Here is a 16790-nt window from a genome sequence, read left to right on the forward strand (position 1 = left end):
TCGTCCTGCTCTATCTTCCCTCACGCCACTGCGCTCCGGTCCGCCCCGACTTTAAAAGGGTGAGGTGTACCCCGCAGGGAGATGACGTCATTGCGCAGGTCCTGCGGGCGTGACCACGCAATTCAACCGGATCGCGTGTGCGTCGGAAAACACCGACGCTACTTGCGCATGCGCTTTCGGAATCCCTGCCGCTCTGGCCGAACCCGAGTTGCGCATGCTCATTGGGAACCGCCGAGGCGCTGGCCGAACCCGAGTTGCGCATGCTCATTGGGAACCGCCGAGGCGCTGGCCGAACCCGAGTTGCGCATGCTCATTGGGAACCGCCGAGGCGCTGGCCGAACCCGAGTTGCGCATGCTCATTGGGAACCGCCGAGGCGCTGGCCGAACCCGAGTTGCGCATGCTCATTGGGAACCGCCGAGGCTCTGGCCGCACGTTAATCGCGCATGCGTGTTGTGAGCACCGTGCAGGTCGGCGGCGCCGGGGGAGGAGGGGGGGGGGGGAAGCCGTCGGGAGATGCCGTGGTCCCGGTGACTGCTCGTCGTGCACCCGCCCGCCGCTCGTCCGCACTGTTCTGGGAGCCTGGGCCCCTCCGACTCGAAGCCGCCATGGAGGGGACGGCAGTGGCGCAGCGTCGGGGCTGAGCGGGCAGGAAGTGTGGGCGCGGGGCCCAGTGCCCCCGGGGACACACCGGAGCCTGGGGCAGGCGGCCCCCTCCCAACCTGGCCCCCGAGAGCAGGGAGCACCAATGCAGGTATGTGGGCCAGCCCGCCGGGCAGCGGATCCAGGTTTATTGGCCCCACATCCAACCCTGAGTGAGAGCCCCGACCCCGCAGGCCGGGCAGGGTGACCGCTCACCGGTGCTGCCTCCATGGAAACAACTGCCTGCGACCCAGAGCCGGAGCGGAGGAGCAAGCGAGTCCCTCGCTGGTGGTGGAGGGGCAGCAGCGGATCCTGCAGCTGGGTGGTGCGGACCCTTGATTCCCTTTCCGTGCTCTCCATGCTGGGGAGGCTTTTGTCTGTGATGACCTGGGCTGCGGCCACTATCTTTTGCTAAGTACAGACTAATTCTTGGCCTTTATGTGTGAACTGACCGTTCGCGGTTACCTTTGCGAAAGGTGGTGGGGGGTCATCCTTCCGGATGCCTGTGGTCTGTTTTGAAGGAGCGAAACTGGTACTTTTCACCCAGTGGCGGACCTTGTACTTCCATTGAGAGAGACTTGGGGAGTCACCTGCTCCTTTTGCCCTTTCACGCGATTTAAATTGTGGTTTTAGGAGGTGGTGTCAATCAAAGTTAACGATGTTGCTGTAAAACGCAATGAACAGATCCCTCGGGAATCTTGAGCAAGCAAAGAGGGGTTGGAGGAACTCCAGCGGTTCACGCAGTATCCCTTTAGAGAGATGGCCAGGCTAGGTTTTGGAGTGGGACCCTTTATTGAGTAGGAAGGGGTGATCTCCAGGGCGATGAGATTAACGAGAGTTGGGGAGGGGTCAGTGGGAAGAGGTGAAAACAGTAGAACCAGACAGAGATAAAGAAGAAAATCTGCAGCTATTCGGGTCTGGGGCAGTGCACAAAAGTGCTGGAGAAACTCAGTAGGTAATGCAGCAACTTTAGGAAGTAAAAAGTAGTTGACGTTTTGGGCCTGAACCCTTGGTCATTAATGATAAAACCATGGGAGGGGTGGGGAAAGGAAGAGAAGGAGCACAGACTAACAGGTCAAATCTGTGGTTCGAAGAGAAGGAAGCTGAGGAGAAGTAATGGGGTAGAGGGCAGATGGTTTCAAAGGATCCTTCTCTCCTAGGAGAAGGAAGTGTGGGGGGGACGGGAGTGCTCTGTGGTAGTTAGTAAGGGATTACTTAAGATGGTATATGCTGGGGGGGGGGTGGAAAAGGTTGAGACCACTGCAGATAGCTCTTAATGATCACTTCCTCTGCCACTCAGGTCCCCATAAATATTTCCCTTCTCACTTTATCTCTATGCCCTCTAGATTTAGACTTCTCTACTCTGGGGGGAAAAAATAACTGTGACCGTGATCATTCACCTAATCTGTGCCCCTCATGGTTTGTATGCCTCGATGAGGTCACTGTGAGAAGGAAGAATACAGTGGGACGATGAAGAAAACCCTTGAAGGGTGGCCTCTCAAGGTGCACAAAGACCAACGTTGTCCAGGTTCTAGAACTTTTGACAGTGACACTGGCATGACCTTGGTTCTGGGGTGCAAATTAAACAGTTTCTTGTACTAGAGATAAGGTGCAGCATTGTAATAAGAAAAGTTACAAAAACCATTGGGACAGTTAGACCACTTGGCTTGACATTGGTCCGCTGTGGACCTGTTGGTTAGGGCCTTACTATGGATGACTTCTTGAATCAAACAAATAGAGTGGTGTGTTGAAATTTATATCTACATTTTGTCTAAAAAAAATTTATTGATATCATACTGAAATTTGGGGAGTGGCTTTTGGCCATTGGATGAAGGCGTCTATTGAAGAACCTGGCAATGACATTGCTCGTGGCAGTTAGCAGGGAGTCTCCAGTCAAGTTAGTTCAGTTGTATTTGTCTCTTTTCCTGAAGAACGGGCTAATTATACATGTGCAGCGCACCTCCCTCTTCCCAGAGGGGGATGATGAGATTGTGAATGTTGAGACTTAAGAATTCCAGTTCAGAGATTTTGCTTCTTAATCAACATGGTTTTGACAACTTGTTGATCAGGAGTGAGGAAGGATTTGTCTAAATATGTCTAATGGCACTAAGGGTGCTTGCATCACGGACAGCATTCCTGGCATTCCAGGTCCCAAATAGGGAATTGATGTGTGGAAGTTACCTGTGCATGATTTATTTTAACTTGGGCTGGCCATTAAACACTATCTACCACCAGACTTGACAAGGTTGTGCCCTCAATGTGGGAGTGGGGGAACTAAGATGATTGAAGACCAGTTGCTGATGCATGGGTGCATGGATTATGCTTGCTCATAGCTGTACAAGAGTATTGGTGCCTCCGATTCAAAAGCTTAGGCACAGAGCCTTGCGTCTCCTGCTTCTTCTTTGACCTGCACCTGCATTTTAATTCCACGTGTCCCTAAATCTCTTTGACTACCTGTTCTTATCGATACCCTCCTTTCAGCCTTGCATTGTCTCACTGGGGAAGCTCCCTATGATTTCAGCTATACTTCAATCTCCAGAATCCAGCTGTACCCAGTTCCTAGCTATCCATCTCACCTTGTTCCCAATCGTATTTAAACTTCTCACCTTATTGCTTCTGTCTATAAACTGTTTATTCACTGGAGTGAAACACAAAAGTCTGAAAATACAGTGATTGAAGTAAATTCACAATGCCTGAGAGCTCAGCAGGTCAAACGGTGTGCTTTATACAGAAAAGATCAAGATGTATATATAAAACCAATGTTTCAGGCTTGATCAAGCTGTGAGCAAAATGTGGGCAGGTGTCTAATTCAAGCCTGAAAAGTTGGTTATGTACTGTATATACTCGTGTAACCATTGATCCCATATAATAGTTGACCCTTTTTTTTGGCCCAAAAATGGGGTGGTTTTGTATGACCAGTGTAAAAGTGGACCCTCCCCTATATTTGCAAAACACAATGTTTCTGTTTTGTGTTTCAGCACCTGCCTACATTTTGCTCATATCTAGATGAAGGGCTCAAGCCAGAAAAATTAGTTATATATCTTGATTTTTGCTATATAAGGATCACTGTTTGACCTGCTGAGTTTCTCCAGCTTTGTGTTTTTACTGTTTATTTAGTGTCTTACTTTTGTAGCCACGATATTAATATGGCTGATTCAGTTTTGGAGACACCGAGATGCCATTAATTGTTACTGATTAGATGTTACACTTCTATTGGAGGTCATCTTTGACACTTTCATAATTTCATTGTTATTTGCCCTTTACAAACCTGTACATAATTATTGTATAGTTTAGCTTGTAATCTTCTTCATATAGGGTGCTGTATTTAAAAAAAAATTAACACGTCCACTTCTGACCATGTTGCGGACTGAATGTCTAGCTTGACAGCTGTCATCCTTTGTGCAGAGTGGAGAGTTTGCCTCTTGATTCAAATGACCAATGTTAATAGGAATGTTTGATCTACTTCCCAAACCTGCCTTGTAATGATTGATTTGCAATTCCTCAAATTTGTGTTATCATTATGGTCTCCTCTCCATTTGAGAAATTGAATATGAATTGGGTGACCATTTTGAACAACTGCAAGGTGACCTGGAGCTTCCAGTTGCCTGTTATTTCATTTTTTACCGACCTCTCTGCCTTGGGCCTCTTGTATTTTCCAGAAAAACTTGAATGTCAACTGGTAGAACAGCACCTCACTTTCTGACTATGAATTCTGCTACCCTATGAGGTAATGCAAGGTTATTAATCTGTAATTTAACACAGTTGCTGCCTGACCTGCTCTATATTTCCAACGTACTCTTTATTTTCATATTTCCAGCAGTAATTGTAGTGTTCCAACCATTTTTTCCTCTAGTGTCCTCATTTATTTCCTTCTATTTATACCCCCAGACAGATCAGCTAAGACAAATACACTCTCTTTAGGCACCAACATCAATATGAACTGTTGATACTCTCCCCAGATACTACGTATTTTCTGTCATAAGTTCAGATCTGGACACAGCAACTGCAAAATTTCAATTCAGTTCACCCTATAAATTGCATTTAAAAACGTGCTATCCACGAGGCACGTCATTTGTGTCATTGAATATTTTCCAACTGTCTCTCTGAGTGCATTGCCAAGAGCTCTTGAATCTTGCAGCATCCAAGAAATCTGCATTTATCCTAAATGTCCATTCCCTCCTTCATTGTCCCCAGGCTGGAGTGTGTATCAACTATAAAATGCATGGCGTCTGCCTAAGCTCTCTCAAAGACTTCTCTCAAACTCGTAACCACCACAGTCATGAAGGATGACTGCAGCCACTGTCTGTAAGTGCTGTCATCTGCAGGTTTGTTGAGAAAGAACTGTATTACCATTCCTTCAGCGTTAGCAGGTACAAAGCTGCGACTCCATCAGTTATTGAGTGAGAGGACCTGCACCCACTGTTTAAGAAGGCAGCTTGTGAGTGGCTTATATTCTTGGCAAGCAGTAATGAGTACGTTTATGACCATATGATCCTTCAGTGGTTCACCCGTTTGAAAAAGGTTTTGTGCCGATAAGTCAAGTCTGGCGGCAGTTATCTTGCACAACTTTGCCAGTATGGTTAGTGGTTATTGCCATTGAGAGGGTTGTGGTAATGGGCATTGCCATTTAGAAAACAATCTGTACACCACTGTCCACCAGACTACCACCAAGTATTTTCATTATGGAGTATCTCCAGTCCTTGGTAGAGCTGGGAGCATCATAAGTAGATTTTTGCATATTCTAATGTGTGAGCCAGCTCTTCAGCGCTTGACGTCCTGCTTTGCGGAAACTTCCAAAATGTTTGGCCTGGAAGTCAGCCTGAAGAAAACTGAGGTCCTCCATCAGCCAGCTCCCCACCATGACTACCAGCCCCCCCACATCTCCATCGGGCACACAAAACTCAAAACGGTCAACCAGTTTACCTATCTCGGCTGCACCATTTCATCAGATGCAAGGATCGACAATGAGATAGACAACAGACTCGCCAGGGCAAATAGCGCCTTTGGAAGACTACACAAAAGAGTCTGGAAAAACAACCAACTGAAAAACCTCACAAAGATAAGCGTATACAGAGCCGTTGTCATACCCACACTCCTGTTCGGCTCCGAATCATGGGTCCTCTACCGGCATCACCTACGGCTCCTAGAACGCTTCCACCAGCGTTGTCTCCGCTCCATCCTCAACATCCATTGGAGCACTTTCATCCCTAACGTCGAAGTACTCGAGATGGCAGAGGTCGACAGCATCGAGTCCACGCTGCTGAAGATCCAGCTGCGCTGGGTGGGTCACGTCTCCAGAATGGAGGACCATCGCCTTCCCAAGATCGTGTTATATGGCGAGCTCTCCACTGGCCACCGTGACAGAGGTGCACCAAAGAAAAGGTACAAGGACTGCCTAAAGAAATCTCTTGGTGCCTGCCACATTGACCACCGCCAGTGGGCTGATATCGCCTCAAACCGTGCATCTTGGCGCCTCACAGTTTGGCGGGCAGCAACCTCCTTTGAAGAAGACCGCAGAGCCCACCTCACTGACAAAAGGCAAAGGAGGAAAAACCCAACACCCAACCAACCAATTTTCCCCTGCAGCCGCTGCAACCGTGTCTGCCTGTCCCGCATCGGACTTGTCAGCCACAAACGAGCCTGCAGCTGACGTGGACTTTTACCCCCTCCATAAATCTTCGTCCGCGAAGCCAAGCCAAAGAATGTGTGTGACTAAAACTAATGCACACGATGCCAGGAAATACTAGATTAGTTAGGAGAAGGGGATAAAATAAGGAAGATGGTACCAGGATATAACTGGTCCTGCAAATTTCAACAGGAATAGAATAGTTCACTTTGTGAGTGGAAATACTAATCCCTACGTGGTAGATTATGCAGCATGAAAGAAAGTTCTGCTGGCTTTTTGTTAGCTCTAGGTCAGGGTGGACTCAGACCAAAGGTCTTATTGTCATGCTGGGAAACAATCACTGCATCAGGTAGCATCCATCAGAAAGATAAACAGCATCTCTGATGAAAGATCATAGAGGCTGTGATTTTCACCAGTTTTAAGGTTGGTTTAGATTTGAAATTGTGACTAGCAATAGAGGTTGGGTAGAGAATTGAAGAGAATAGAATACAAGGATAACTGGAAGCAAGGAGTCGTTGAAAATTGATATTTGTAACTTGACTGAGAAGAGGTACAAAACTTCACTGCACTTAGCAAGATCCCAATTAAAATGAAGGAACGTGTAATTTTTCAAATGTAATTTTCCTGATGAGTTAAATATGTATCCAGTTTATTTTGATATATTATCAGTCCTGATGGTGAATCATTTATCCTTCAATAGCTTTGTGGACTGTGTTCTGAATCACGAGTCTGTCACTGAATGAATTAATTTACACAGATGGAGATGAAATAGATTAATATTACCATTAACAAAAACTCTAGTCAGTTACTTGTCCCTTGGATATTATGAATTCTTATAAACTGGAGAGTGTTCAAGGTGTTTTGGTGGTTGATATATATAGAATAATAGATATTTGGCAGTTAGAGGCTGCATACCAGGCAGGGATCTTGGATTGCTATGTGACTAAACATAGCCAGGGCCATGATGTTGACATCTAAATGTGCCTGGGACAAGGAAGGCAAGAAACGACTTGGTAGATTAGGGTTCAGTAAACACTTCCACGATTGAGCGTCTGCATCAGATAAGAATCCAGCCATAAAGCCCCCACTGTAAAGTGCAGAAACATTTCTTTGAATTCCTAGGATTACAGGTGAGATCAGAGGCAAGCAATTAGTTTTGGGTTGCGCTATGAAAGAAACAGTGAAGAACGGGTGTGTTGAATGGTCTCGATTATGGTGAAGTTGTACTTTACTTTAAGAACATGTTGCTTTTTGAAAGGCATCAGAGTTTTTGCACTCAAAAGCAAGTAAATCGTGGCGGATCTCTAGGATTGATGCCACAGTTAACCTCTCTAATATTGCTTTCTGTGGATGCTGTGGTTTTGGTTCAAGCAAGACTAGTCAAACTAAATATGCCATAATGCTGAAGCATGAATCCCTGTACTATGTCTGGGATGGTTTTTTTAGACTGAAACATTGAGGAGCCAAATGTGGAATAGGTTATGCAAAACTGGGCACAGTGCAATGAAAAAGGATTGGTCAATAATCTTGTGCAGTGTCAGGTAAGGAAGAGTAACCCTTACATAATGCAATCCTTAGTCACATAGCATGGAAACAATCCATTTGGCTCACCACATCCATGCTAACCAGTGGGCAACCACAGTATTATTCCCATCTTCCAACACTAGGCCTGCAGTTTCAGTTCTGAGATGATTTAATTGCTCGTCTAGACACCTCTTAAATACTATTAACAATTCTGTTTCAACCACTACCTTTGACAATCTCTTTCATTCTCTGGGTGAATAAGATCCCTCTCAGATCCCCTCTAAATCTCTTGCCCCTATACCCTATATCCTCTTGTTGTATTCACGACTGATACAGAGAAAAAGATTCCTGCCATTTAACCTACCTATACTCTTTGTCATTTAATATATCTAAATCATGACCTTTCTGCTGCTTGAAAAATGGACTTGACTATGACATAGGAGCCCATTGAATCTTCTGCCATTTAATCATGAACTAATCCATTTTCCCAATCTGCCCCACTGCCTATAACCTCTGATGCCTTGGCAGTTTCCCCTCATTAGCAAAATGCTCCATCCCAGGCTCCATCTGTTCAGCACACTTTCCAGTGCTTAACTTTGCTGCCACCCTCATTTGGACTTGCATTCCAAAGATCTCCCTACACCCAAGGACTTTGCTATTCATGGGCTATTTCTCCAAGTATCATTAGTTCACCCAAAATGCATCACCCTGCACTTATCAAGATTAAACTCCACCATTCCTCAGTGTCTGCCATCACCCACAGCCAACTTGCTCTGGATGCTAGGGGCCCTGATGTTTAGGATCAGCCTCTGATGTACACCATGTCTGCTGCTCCGCCATCATCAATATACTTTTATACCTCCTGATTTATCCACCTTTAAACACACTGAGGTATTGAGTACTTTTTACTTATGGAGACTTGCACTGGAATTTCACCTTCCACTTAGTGCCGAAAAAATGCACCTCCATTGCTTTCACCTGAGCAGTTACGTTGCCCAAGGTAAAATTCAATAGTGAGTGATCCTTTCCTCGTGGTCTATCAACATGCTATGTTTTTTTTTAAAAGCTCTTCTGAACACATCTCAAAAATGCCACCACCGAGTACTATGGCAATGCTGGTTAATGTTTCAAAAATTGAAATCCTTTGAAACTATTGGCTTCTATTTTCCAACATATCGGTTCCTCTCCTGTTGATTGTTGCAAGGTCTGAAATGCATTCCCAGAAAAGTGGTGACACCCGTCTTGTTCCTGATTTCTATCCATTTGGCTTCATTTGAGGAGCCTTTAAGGATATCCTTGCTCAAAACTGAAGTAATGCATTCCTGGATTAATAGTACAATGTCACCATCTCTTTTAAATCTGTTACACTTGAAAATTCTTTACCCTGGGGTACTGAGTTGCAGCCATCTCTGAGATAGCAGCGATGTTGTCCTTTTAAAGCTTTTAGTCAAATACCTTGCTACAGTAGAAGTCCAAAAATCCAGACTTCTCAGGGATTGGGTCAGTCCAGATTTTCTCGATTCTCGGGCAATGCTTTTAAAATTCACATTTAAGGAGGAATAAAGAGATGAACAGATAAATTTTCATAGTTTATTCATTGGCAAATACAGCACGCTTCATTTATTTTTAAAAAAAAAAGCAGTTTTGAAGAAAAATAAAAATTGCTGCTTTGCTTCTGTGGTGCACACAAAAGCCCGTTAAATTGAAAACCTTTGAGAGTTTCTGAAAAGTCTGTATTTCTGGCACCTGGATTTTGGTGTTAGTTTCATAGCACTAAAACTTCTGTGATGTACCCTCCTGCTGTGCCAACTGGATTTGCTAACTTTCTCTCCTCAAGGTGACTGTACTCCCATATGAACATCTACTGAGCTCGTTTCCCTTCCAATTCAAATTAAACATTCCCCATTAGCATCAGCTAAGCTCCCCACCAGGGTGTTGATTCCATTATGATTATGGTGCAGACCCTCTCCCTGAACTTGTCCCATCTTCATCAGAAATAGCCTCTCATGGAGACTCAAACACTCTGAAGTCCATCCTCCTGCACCATCCCTTCAGGCATCCATTCAGACTAGCTCCTGGCACCAGATGCAATCCAGAGATTACAACCTTTGAGGCAGGGCTCTTTAAATGGCCACCTTCCTCCTTAAATTTATTGTCAAGTTCAAATTTATTGTCAGAGTACATCCGTGACATCACCTGGAACCCTGAGATTCTTTATCCTGCAGGCCAGACAGAAATTCTAATTACTGTTAGTTTTAAACTGTACTCAAGAAGAAAGAAATGTAAATAAACTGCGCAAATACAGAAAATCACAAAATTAAGGAACAGAGGTAGGCCATTTGGCCCATCAAGTCTGCTCTGCAACTCCACCCTGAGCTAAACTTTTCTCTCCTCTAGTTCCAAATTCTGACCTTTTCCCCATATCCCTTGATACCCTGACTAATTAGATATCTATCATTCTCCTCCTTACACTCCCCCAATAGTCAAGTCAAGTTTATTGTCAACTGATTGTACCAGTACATCCTGATGAAACAGCGTTCTCTGGTCCTCGGTGCAAAAACATGCAGACTCACAAACAGACATGACAAATAATACATATGCAGGACAGGTTTTTTATCTATAGAGATAAATAAATACTATTTTGTACAAATGAGAGTCTCAGAGGGTTAGTGTGAGCAGTTCCTTTGGTTGTTCAGCATTCTCACAGACTATGGGAAGAAGCTCTTCCTCAGCCTGGTGGTGCTGGTTCTGATCCTCCTGTATCTCTTCCCTGACTGGAACAGCTGAAAGATGCTGTGTTGCAGGGTGGAAGGGGTCCTCAATGATTTTGTGTGCCCTTTTCAGACAATGATCCCGGTAGATTAAGTCGATGGGAGGAGAGGGAGACTCCAGTGTTCTTCTCTGCCACCCTAATGGTCTTGTGGATTGACCTCCGATGCATTTCTCTGAAGCAGCCGTACCACACTGATACAGCCAGGACTCTCTGGATAGAGCTTCTGTAGAAGGTTGACATAATGGTGGCCAGTAGCCTTGCCCGCTTCAGTCTTCTCAGGAAGTGCAGTCGCTGTTGTGCCTTCCTGACAAGTGAGGAGATATTGAGTTGTTGATGTGTAATGGAGGGTAGCCATTCCTGGTCTTCCTGAAGTCCACAATAATCCCATTGTCTTGTCCACGTTGTTACAAGCCCAGAGACCCCAAAAACCAGCAGCAATAGAAATTCACTAAGACAAATGGTTACTTAAAAGTTGCTTTTAATTTTCTTTAAACCTAAAAACAGGATCAAACTTTAACTTATTACTATTAACACTTTAACTTATTACTATTAACACTTGGCAAGAATAAACTCCAGAGGGTTGTTAACTCGGCCTGTGACATCACAGGCACCAGACCACTCCAATGAGGATATCTACAAGGCAGTGTCTCAAAAAAGCAGCCTAAATCCTCAGCTTCACTCTGCTATCATCGGGGGAAAGGTACAGGAGCCTGAGGACGAGCACTCAGCGGCACAAGGACAGCTTCTTCCCAGCTGCCATCAGATTCCTGAATGATCAGTGAACCAAAGACACTGCCTTACTTTTCATGGACTATAAAAATGGAACCTTGATTTAATGCAGACCTGGATATAACACAATCAGCCAGTGGACCCCCTTTTTTTCCTCTTCCTGGACTTGAAATTGTTCTCAGATCAAAATGGAACACACTGTAAGAAGACTAAAATCTTTATCAGTGAAAGGTGAGCTCCACATGCTTGACGCAATCAAGTATAAAAGTCAAATCCAAGTTACATGTGACCTTGGCATACCTGAATCAACACTTTGTGACTGGAAATCTCAGGAACATAAGTTTCACTCAATGCTTTGGAAAATTGAGTAAGAGGTGGGAGTAAAGGCCAAACGTATGAAGACAGCCAAAAATGTCAGCCTCGATAATTCCCTGTACGAATGGTTCATTCAAACGTCCTCCGAAGACCTTGCTGGGCCTATTCTCAAAGCTCAAGCCGAGAAGTTTGACCAGCTGATTAATGGAGAAACCTCAGTTCAAAGCTAGCAATGGATGGCTAGACCGGTTTAAACACCGTCAAGGGATTCCTCAAGTGTTAGTGTCTGGAGAAATTCACTCAGCCAATAGTGCCGCTGCCAGTGAATACCCAGCAGAACTAAAAACTCTCTTAAGAGAAGGTGGCTATGTTGAAGAACAAGCGTAGCTCTGTGACGAAACCGACCTCTGCTACAAGATGATCCCAGACCACACGCTGTCTAGCAAAGATGACACCCACGACATGAGGGGTTCAGACAACACAAAGATCACGTGACATTGTTGTTTTGTGTTAACAAGACTGGAGCATACCAGGCCATTTGAGTACACGCATAGCAGCAATGCTTGGATGACTAGTGTCATCTTTGAGTCCCTGCTGACTGCGCTCATCTGTGTAAGCAAAAGCTAGAACCCAAAGCTCTTCCTTTGCATGACAACTGTCCCATCCACCTGTCCGCTGCTAACCTATTAAACCGCGATGGAAAGATCCAAATTTCTTACCTCCCAAAGAACACTACATCTAAGATCCACCCCCTAGATCAGGGGATCATCTCAGAATTCAAGCAGAATTGTAGACGAATCAACAATGCTGGAAAACTATGAAAAGCATGAATGTTAAAGAAGTTTGCCACTTGGGTAGGAAGGGCTGGGCAGCAGTCAGCTCCTCGAGTGTGGGGGAAAAGGGTCTGGGTCCAGCCGTTTTATATGAAAATCCACCAAGGAAGATGAAGATGATGATGAGCGAGAATTCTCAGATGAAGGTGTGGGTGAGGCACAGAGGCAGTTTCAAATTAGCAAAGTGGATTTACACCAGTGGGACTCTGCCGATGACAATGCCCGACATATGAGTATCTGATGGGCTCTGAGATCGTCCGTAATGTTACAGGAGGATGAGAATGAGGAACCTCCACCTCCATCCAAAAGTGTCTGAAGCCATTGAGTACCTTGAGGTTAGCATTTTGGATTTCGTTCGCTGCCAGCGACCTGCTGCGTTCAGGCAATGAATACTCATTTGCTTTTTAAAGAAGTAAAATGATGATTGCATATACAGTTATTGTTCATGTGTTCTTTATTTTTTTGAAAACACTTTTTAGTGACTCCAATTTAACCTGACTGCTTTTATTGCAATCAAATATTTTTTGACCCGAACTATTCTGTTATAATGGGGGTTCCACTGTATTCTTCTTTTTTATAGTAATATCATAAGATGGTTATAATATGAATTTTTTCCCCAAGATACTACTGCAAACACTAAATTTCATGCCTTGTTCAGGACAATAAATCCTGGTTCTGATTAATGTGGAGAGAACCTGTAGGATGCTCTCAAGGGGAAAAGAGCGTGAACTCACCCACGTGCTGGGCTTTTGTCCTGCAGCCGGCTAGAAGGCTGGCCTATATGCCCTTGGGTGAGGAGAGGAAGACCAATTGAAAGGTGTCCTGTGGGTAGGTTTGACTGTGATTGATGTGTGGCAATGACTTTCGACCTGTCTCCTGTCTGGGTGGTCAGGTGATCCTTCAGGCTGCAAGCAAGTGGTAACTTCCCTTTGATCTGGTCAGCTTCCTGTCCAACTTGTCAGGTAATCCTCCAGGTTACACCTGGGATTGGGAGCATTTAGAATTTTTAAAAAAAACTCCGGAGGAGTACAGAATGAGTAAATTTGTGCATAAAAGTAGACTGTAAAAGCTTAGTGAATGGAAAATGGAAAAAGAAGCCTGAAAAGAATTTTTTCTCCACTGTCAGGCAAGAAAGGTCAGGAAGGTCCAGCAGCACCAACATTGTGAGGGACAGTGGCTGCAAAACATCTGACTGAAGTCTATACAGAGAATCGTTAAAACAGCCAAGATTATCATTAGGGTCTCCCTTTCCACTGCAGTTGACATTTACTTGGAGCATTGTCTAAATAGGGCTCAAGGAGCGCTTTCCATCCAGCACACAGTATCTTCAACCAACTGCCATGAAGAACAAGGTACAGGAGCATCAAATTCAGAATTGCCAAGCTGGGGAATAGCTTCCTTTCAGAGGCTGTGAGGTTGATGAACGGTATCCTGTAACTGTGAAAGATGTCCTAAATATTTATGTTTTTATTTTGATTATTTATATGATCATTATATACTGTGTCTTCTAGTCCAGATCTTCCAAGATGTCTGGCTACAACTTCCACCCTGATCTCAGGCACCTGGTCCATCTCCGACAACACTCTCTCCTTCCTGTATCTCTCTGTCTCCATCTCGGGAGACAAGCTGGTCACTGACATATGCTACAACCCCCACCCCAACTCTCACAACTACCTGGACTACACCTCCTCACATCCTGTCCCTTGCAAGTATCCCATCCCTTTCTCTCAATTTCTCCATCTCCGCCACGTGTTCCCAAGATGAGGTGTTGCAGTTCTGAAATGTCTGCCTTTCTTCCACAAATGTGGCTTCCCCTCCACCACCATCAACACAGCCCTTCACCACATCTCCTCCATCTCCCGCTCATCTATCCTAGCCCCCTCTGCCCCAGATACAACAAACGTAGAATCCCCTTCACCCTCATCAATCACCACAGCAGCCTCCACATCCAACACATTATCTGTCAGAATTTCCAGCACTTACTACAGGATCCCACCACTAGACACATTTTTCCTTCTCCTTGCCTCTCGGCCTTCTCCAGGGACCATTCCCTCTGTGATTTCCTTGTGCACTCATCCCTCACCACCCATCACACCCCTGGTACTTCCCCTGTGCCCGCAGGAGGTGCAACACTGGCACCCACACCTCCCTTGACCACAGTCAGTGGCCCCAAACAGGCCTTTGAAGTGAAGCAACACTTCACTGGTAAATCCAGAGGACTTCTTTACTGCATCCAGAGCACCCTTTGTGGCATTCTCTACATCATTACTGCAACCATGGTGTCTACAGAATTTTATGTATTATGTATTTTTGTGTGTGTACCATGATCTGGAGAGATCCTGTTTCGAAGAGTTGTACATGTACATTCAGATGATAACCTTCAACTTTGTCCAGCCCACGATGAGATTTGGGTTGTTTGATGAATCTCCCATTCTCGTCTGTAAGCAGACTCCTTGTTATCAGTGAGGTCCACTACCGTTTTATTATCTAGAAATTGAGGATTCTGTTTGAACCAAATCTGGCAGTGCATCCTGAGAAAGCAGTGTGAACAGTAGTAGATCAACACAAGAGAAATCAATTATCTATACTCTTTAAAAAACAGTGAAATGCACATTGTGTGTTAACAATTGAGACTATCGGTATTAAGTACATGACTTGAAGATTGACAGGAGATGGTTATAAAAGTAAGGCTGGCTATTCAAATGGCACACTGATGGATATTTACATCAAATGGCCTAATTTTCTGTCACAATTTCCAAGTCATTTTGTTGAATTGATCTTTATATCTGATGTAACAATTCATAATTAACTTGTCTGCTATGGCATAATGAGCCATTTGGTGGAGACCCAGGATTTCTGAACTTGCTTTGCTGATTGATGGCTCTTGCATTACTTCCAACCTATACCTTTCATGTTCAGCATCCAAAAGAAAGTTGGAATTCTTGAAGCTTGCTTGGAATTGTTTAATAGTTAAAGTCTGAAAGTGTTGCAGTGGGAATGGTGGAACATATTGACACAATAAATTACATCAGAGAGATTGAATTTGCAGACAGAACTGAGGTTTTGTGATCGTGTCGTCTGCATTTGAGGGAGGGCCTCCATGTTGAAACAAAAGTGTTCTTTGTAACTTGGAAATTTTAAGTGTATATATAGCCATTGGTTACATTTGCACATGGCTGATTTTGCCTAAATCCTGCAAGTCAAATGAATGATTTCACGAAAATTCAATCTGTCTTGAATTAGTTGGTTGAAGCATTTAGAAAGATGAATTGTGTTTCCCCTCAAGTAGTTAAGGATCTACTTTTTTTTTAAGTGCATATTAAATAATAGATATGTCCATTTACTATTTTCCTTCCAAAAAGTGTGTATTAAATGATCAAACATTCAGATGTTTGTAAATCACATTTGTTTATTAATTATGGAGTGCAATGATCTCTAATGTAATATTCAATATGAAAAACAACTCTTTTTTTAAAATGTCCAAAGATTAGGCCAGTAAAGGTGCACTTGAAACGAATGAATTCCAGTGGGGAATGTAGTTGTGGGCTTCTGGAAATATTACGACTCTGGCTTGTACAAAGCTCACTTTCAGCTTAATTTGCGTCCTTCAGGTGAGGAAACTTCCTTCTTCATTATTTTATCCTCTGTTTCTCTGAAATGACTTGGCTTCGTTATGATCCTCATGTGAATCTGTGGATGGACTTTGCCAACTATGCCTACATTCCCAAAAATAAATAGGAACAATGAAATCTGGGAAATCCCGAAACTTTTATGGAGTGTTTCACGTTTTCAGAAGTTCGTGATCATAAATAATAGGTTGCTTTGCACAGTGGGTGTTTGAGGCTGACACTAACATGGATAGGGTGTTTCAGGAGGCAGTAACACGTGCTGAAGCATCTCCAGTTAGAAAGGGAATGGATGATCACTAACCAGGAGGACAAATCGGAAGCCTCCTTTGTGCATTATGCCCTCCATCTGAAGGCAAAGAGTATCCGTGGGTATTGCCCAGCTTCCCTGACAAATAGGTGAAAGAAAAACAGAGGAGAGTTCCTAGGGCGGTACAATTCGTGTAGCGTTAGTGCAATACCATTACAGCACCAGCTATCCAGGTTCAAATTCAGCGCTGTCTGTTCTCTCGATGTGCATGGGTTTCCTCTGGGCAACTCTGATTTTTCTCCCACTCTTCAAATCATACAAGGGTTGTAAGTTAATTGGGGTATTTAAACAGCACGGACTCGTGGCCGGAAGGACCCATTACCGTGCTGTTAGTCTAAATTAATTTTTTTTAATTATTCACTTCTGCAGAACAGTACAGTTCCTTAAAGGAACAAAGCAGCAGGCAGAGTTGAA

General features: G+C 44.2%; 1 protein-coding gene across 3 annotated transcripts in view; it reads left to right on the forward strand.

Moving 5' to 3' along the window:
* The first annotated feature begins 466 nt into the window (after positions 1 to 466).
* Positions 467 to 16790, forward strand: part of map3k3 (mitogen-activated protein kinase kinase kinase 3) — a 136580-nt gene continuing 120256 nt past the window's right edge. For 2 of the 3 annotated variants that reach the window (XM_069905159.1, XM_069905161.1), the window contains exon 1: positions 467 to 752. The gene's annotated coding sequence lies outside the window, so the exon portion shown is untranslated. Of the gene's footprint in view, positions 753 to 4889; positions 4946 to 16790 lie in introns of those variants that run through there. The other variant, XM_069905160.1, reaches the window with a different exon arrangement.

The sequence above is a fragment of the Narcine bancroftii genome, chromosome 12 (genome assembly GCF_036971445.1).
Source record: "Narcine bancroftii isolate sNarBan1 chromosome 12, sNarBan1.hap1, whole genome shotgun sequence".
NCBI classification, from domain to species: domain Eukaryota; kingdom Metazoa; phylum Chordata; class Chondrichthyes; order Torpediniformes; family Narcinidae; genus Narcine; species Narcine bancroftii.